Raw genomic sequence first — 5,585 nt, forward strand, 5'->3', positions numbered from 1 at the left:
AGGGTGGGGGAGGGTAAGGAGCTCTTTCTCCTGTATTTGAGGGTTTTTCTGAATGAACCCTTGTTTTAAGTTCATACATTTATTTTGAGATCGAGCGCCCGCGCGTGCACGAGTATGCGCGTGCACGAGTATGCGCATGCGCGCCCGCACACGTGGGGGAGGGGCAGAGAACAGGAGAGAAAGAATCCCAAGCAGGCTCCATGCTGTCAGCTCACAGTCCGAGGTAGGGCTGGAACTCAGGAACTGTGAGATCATGACTTGAGCCAAGATCCAGAGAAGATTTTTCTGGAAAGGACGTTCCTGCTCGTCCTGAGGTGGGCGCGTCACCCAAGTCCCAGCATCCTCGTCTGGGAGAACCCCTTGAAGCAGCCAATGAATCCGCTCCCTGTATGTCTCCAGATTCCTTCCTCCGTGGCCAGGAAGACCACCATCAGGGCTGCGTAAGGGTCCCCACCGCACCGCTGGGCCCAGTTCTCCCTAGTGACCCCAGACTTCCCACTGGCCAGACAGAGCTGTCGGCTGCCCCTCGGATCCCCTCCACCCCCTGGCTCTTCCTCCCCAGCCTACAGCATGACACACACCACCGAGGACCGCACGCAGTTCCCCGAGAAGGAACATTCCCAGAAAGAAAAGTCCGCCTGGTCCACTTCCTATCTCCCTGGGTTCATCTGCCGGCCGCCATCTCCAGTTTTCTTTTCAACAGGAGTCAACCTGGAGCTCAAAATATAACAAACTCAGTAAATATGGTCTCCACGAAATGACCTTTAAAGAGAACACAGCATTAGGATAAAAATATATACAGATGCTAAACTGTGAAGAGTGGGTGTTTTGCAGAAGGAGGAGGGTTACCAACGGCTTTCACCTTCTAATGTATATAAATTTTCACTGTAAGTAAACGTGACTTCCCTAATCAGGAAAACGAAATAGAGCTGGTTCAAAAACAGACAAGGACAAGAAACTCCTCAGTTTGACAACTGAGAAGGTCTAGGAGAAGGGTCAGGACACTACGGCAAGGGGCCCAAATCCGGCCCACCACCTATTTTTATAAATAAAGTTTTATTGAAACACAACTACATCCATTCATTTATATACTGTCTAAGTCTGCGTTACAGCCTTAGAGTTGAGTAGCTGGGACAGAAATTGTACGGCCTGTAGAAACAATATTTACTATTTGGTTTCTTCCAAAAGAAAAAAGTCTGCCCTGGTCTAGAAAAACAGAACTTTGTGAAGGAAAAATCAGTGTTCGGTGCCAAGGCAGGCATCTAACACCTTTACAGGCTGGTGATCTGGGCATCACAGAACACTGGAGCTTTCAGGATTCAGAGGCCATTGAGTCCGTCCTCTGTCTCCTCTCCCCACAAATGAGAATCTCCTGCCCTCTGACCAATCACCTAGGGGGAGCAGTACCACAATCACCCTCTGACAAGGTAAGTCCTTCCTTAAGTCTAACCTAAATCCTGCACCCCCTAATCCTCCTGCCTCACAGCTCAGACCCTTGGCTCAACCCTGGGCCCCTGATTGGGTCTCCCGTTGTTATTGGCTGAGTCTTGGATCTTGCTCCACACCGCATCGAGCCAGCAAGACCTCGGCCATCAGGAGGGAAAATGGTGCTCTGGACAGCCAGCCCCTTCCGAGGCTGCAGGCCCCGGGGGTGTGCAGAGGCAGGGGCAGGGCTGACCAGTGGGGCCTGCCACCCCAGCCCTGAGAGAGAGCCGACGGCTTTGGAAGCAATTGTTACCACTTCTGGAAGAGCGATTACTTTCGCCCTGCATAAACAGCCATCCAGACCTGTTCCACGGGGGTAAGTGAAAGCACGAGAACATCTGGGCTGATTTATCTCAGCCAGAGGAAGCCAGAGAAATTCATTTCCCCTTCTAAACGATCTGCTCCGGGTCCTAAATATTCAATAATTTCCTAGCTGGGAAATAGATTTCCTCCCCTTCCCCACGGCAGCCGGTTTGCATTCTTATGCACGCCATCATCAAGGTATTAAGGGGCACACTTTACAGCGGGCTCTGGGCCGCGGCCCCCAACCCTTCCCCAGCTCAGGGAGACTTAGGAGCACCTCAAGACCTCAGATCCCCTTTACCACACACCCCCACCCCCGCGCTGGGTCAGGGCAGCCCCATCAGGTCCCACCCAGCATACCATCAGAGCCGCTCGAGAAGAGGTCTGGTCACCCACCCCTGGAATCTGGTGAGGGCTCGGAGCCCCTGAATTATCCATTTGCTTGTCTGTCTTTCCCACAGGGGGTGACTTTGAGGGCAAGGATGGTCTCAAGTTCATCCCTATATTCTCTTGTGTCTGTGCCATAGAGGGTAGGCAGTAGTTACAGGACGAGTGAATGGATAAATGAGTGAATAACAAAAGAATAGAAAGGTAGATGGATGGCGCTTTGAATGTTATTCACCGGAGTCCTTAAGGAAAGGGCTGTGGTTTATTTATCTCCCTATCTCAGCGCCGGAAACATCATAAGCAGCCAATAAATGTTCAGTGAATTAATGTAGCGGAGGATGAGCCGGCATCACTGCCCTAACCACACTGGAGGCCTGGGCTTCCTGGCCCCCCCAGGAGTGGAACTTGTTCAATGACCCTTGAGTCACCCCAGCCCCCTTCAGGCCTGAGCAGAGGGTGGAGTCAGGACGCTACAGTCGGCTCTCGTGCCCTGGCCAGGGAGGGGGTTTTGAGCCCACTGGCAGAGGAAGGGAAACAAGTGAGTTTAGGGCTTGGAATATGTTCATCCAGGAAAGTGAGAGGAGGGGTCCTATAGGGGGAGATGCCTCCCAGTGTCCTAACGGGGTCAGGGGTCCAACTGTGCTTGGAGGGATGGAGACAGGCAAGCAGAGAAGAAATGGAAAGAGAACCACAAAAAGAAGCGGTCAAGAATAAGAAGTGGAGACAGAGGGGTAAATAAAAAAGGGAAACAAAGCCAAAGAAGGAATGGAAGGGAGTATGCATGAAACAGAAGGGGCTCCCAGGCCCACCACTCAGGGACAGACCCCTGGGACGTCCTGCTGTCGTCTTCACTGGGGGCAGAGGGATTCACCGGATGCCCTGAGGTGCCCACAGTCTAGAAGCTGAACCCAGGAAACCTCCCTTCTTGGCTAGGTTTTGGAGAATCCACACAGAGGGTGTTCTGGGCAACTCCCCCAGCACCCCTGTGCCCAGCCCCGAGCCTACCACTCCTCCACCCAGCCCAGACCACACCACCCCTGTGCCCAGCATGGACCCCACCACTCCTCCACCCAGCCCGGACCCTACCACCCCTGTGCCCAGCCTGGACCCCACCACCCCTGTGCCCAGCCCAGACCCCACCACCCCTGTGCCCAGCCTGGACCCCACCACCCCTGTGCCCAGCCTGGACCCCACCGCCTGGCCCAGCCCAGTTTTTAGGTCCCATCACTTTGCCAGCTGTGCCTGTGAATTAAGAGACACTCAGGCACCAGGGCAGCCTTGGAGCACACTTTGCAACATCGATGCTATGAACTGGCTCATGATCTTAAGGAAGGCAGGGATCTCGGTCTGTTTCATCCACAATTGTATGCCCGAGAGTCTAAACAGTGCTCACAGTAGGTGCCAAATACATGTCTATCGGATATGGGTGGATGAATGGTCAGACCCCGTAGCAGTGCCAGATCCAGGAGAAGCCAGCCCAGGAGCTCCAAGAGGAAGGTCCAGGGCTGCCCGGCTCCTGGGTCCGGGGTGGGTGCCTGTGGGAGCTGAGCCCAAGGATCTCCCCTAAAACCCCAGAGTGTGTCTTGGTCTCCCCCATCTCAGAACAGTGAACCGAATGTGGCTGCTTACTCCCCCTCCCCCCACACTTGGCTGAGACCTGCAGTTCTCAGCTCCTGACCATAAGTTAGAGTCCCACAGAGAACTTTTATATTACCTGCCCCAACCCAGATCAATGAAATCAATTCCTCCGAGCGGGGCCCTGGGCCTCAGCAGCAGTTTAAAATCTCCGTAGGGCCTTCCAGATGCAGCCAGAGTCGAGGACCTGTGGCACCTAAATTCTGGGACAGCGGTGTTCGCAGTGCGGTCCCTGGACCGGGGACAGCCCTGTCGCCTGGGAACTTGTTAGGAAGGTACATTGTTGGGCCTTGCCACAGACCTGCCGAGTCTGAAACTCCAGAGATGGGCCTGGCTGTGTGCTCTGAAAAGCAATTCTGGTGATTACACTGCGGCTCAGGTGACAGGGTCGTGCTCTTGAAGTGTGTCTCCGAAACCCCTCCAGGGAGGAGGTGACTCACGGGCACCCCGGCAGGCCTGCAGTGAGCTCCCAGGAAAGTCAGGTCACTGAGAGCCTGGGGGTGAGAAAGGGCTATTCCTGGGGTGCGGACAATACAGGGAATTAATACTCCGGGAGTCTCACCGCTTCCTGGATAACGGTATTGTCTGCATTCACAGTCCCCAGAGATCGGGGTCCCGGTGATCCTGAGATGTCAGTATTCCCAGGACACTGACTTTCTGGGGTGCCAACAATCCAGTGTCCACAGGAGACCCGCAGGATTGGGACCGGCATCTCCTGGGATGGGATTCCAGTCCCCCTTCCCTGTCACGTCTGGTGGCGCGTCATTCATTTCCCGGATACTTCTCTCTACTTCCTGTGGGATTGCTCTCCATCTTTCCCCTCCCATTTGCCAAATGGGGCCTGTTCCACAGGTCTCTCCTTGAGGCCCTGAGACTTGAGAAGAGGGAGGCAAGCATTCTCCAAAGCACTCTGTCCTTTGCCCCCAAGGCTGTTGACAGGCTCCGGATGCAGGAGAGGAGTCGTGTGTGACCGCCTGGTGAAACTGACTACAAAATCCTGCCGGTCCACTTTTTCATGGTGAACCTGTCTGAACACTGGCTTCCTGGGGGGGGGGGGGGGGGGGGGCGGTGTCCATCTCAGCTCTGAGTGGGGATGGGGAGGTGGGAGGGGAACCCCAGCCTTCGACAGAAAGGCGCAGTCTCTAACTGGCTAGGTCCCTGGGAAGAGGTTGGGGGGTGGGGGGAGGGGGAGGGGAGAAGGAAGAAGCCAGCAGCTGGGGCAGGAGTTACATACCCACCTGCGGGGGGGGGGGGGGGGGGGAGGACCCAGAGGTCTCAGCAGGAGGGAGGGCCACCTGGTGTCACCTCTTGGGTTCCTGCCCAGGAAGCTGGAAACTCCTGGTTCTGGCCCTGTCCCAGATGCTGTGTGATTCTGGAAACTCCTCGTCGCTGGGCTGCAGTGACCACGAAGAACAGAATGAGACTAGATGGTTTCTGGGGACCCTTTCCACTGAATCCAGCCAGCCGCCTTCGTTCAACAAAGGAATGTGACCATCTTAAAGACAGAACAACTAAGCCTCAAAGAGGTAACAGGACTCGTTCAAGGTCACGTGATGCGTCAGAGACAAAGGGGGGAGCCAGAGCCCTGGGACCCCGGCCGCCAGGGAGCCGGCACCACATCTGGAGGTAGGGCCCAGAGCTCTCTCTCTATATCTGTGTGACCTAGACAAATTACTCCCAGTCTCTGATCCTCTTGAAGGATTCTTAAATGAAGATCAAATAAAATCAGGAGCACGAATGCTTACACGACCCCACCATTGGCCCAGGCCTGGATA

General features: G+C 55.0%; 2 long non-coding RNA genes across 2 annotated transcripts; both read left to right on the forward strand.

Annotated features, from left to right (window-relative positions):
• The first annotated feature begins 299 nt into the window (after window positions 1–299).
• Window positions 300–1,070, forward strand: LOC115300229. The gene is made up of 2 exons (XR_003912557.1): window positions 300–440; window positions 563–1,070. It is a non-coding gene; the product is annotated as an uncharacterized LOC115300229 (long non-coding RNA).
• Window positions 1,071–1,303: 233 nt separating this feature from the next.
• Window positions 1,304–5,585, forward strand: LOC115298091. Its single transcript, XR_003911593.1, has 3 exons — window positions 1,304–1,427; window positions 4,739–4,828; window positions 5,170–5,585. It is a non-coding gene; the product is annotated as an uncharacterized LOC115298091 (long non-coding RNA).

The sequence above is a fragment of the Suricata suricatta genome, chromosome 8 (assembly GCF_006229205.1).
Source record: "Suricata suricatta isolate VVHF042 chromosome 8, meerkat_22Aug2017_6uvM2_HiC, whole genome shotgun sequence".
In the NCBI taxonomy this organism is placed as follows: Eukaryota; Metazoa; Chordata; class Mammalia; order Carnivora; family Herpestidae; genus Suricata; species Suricata suricatta.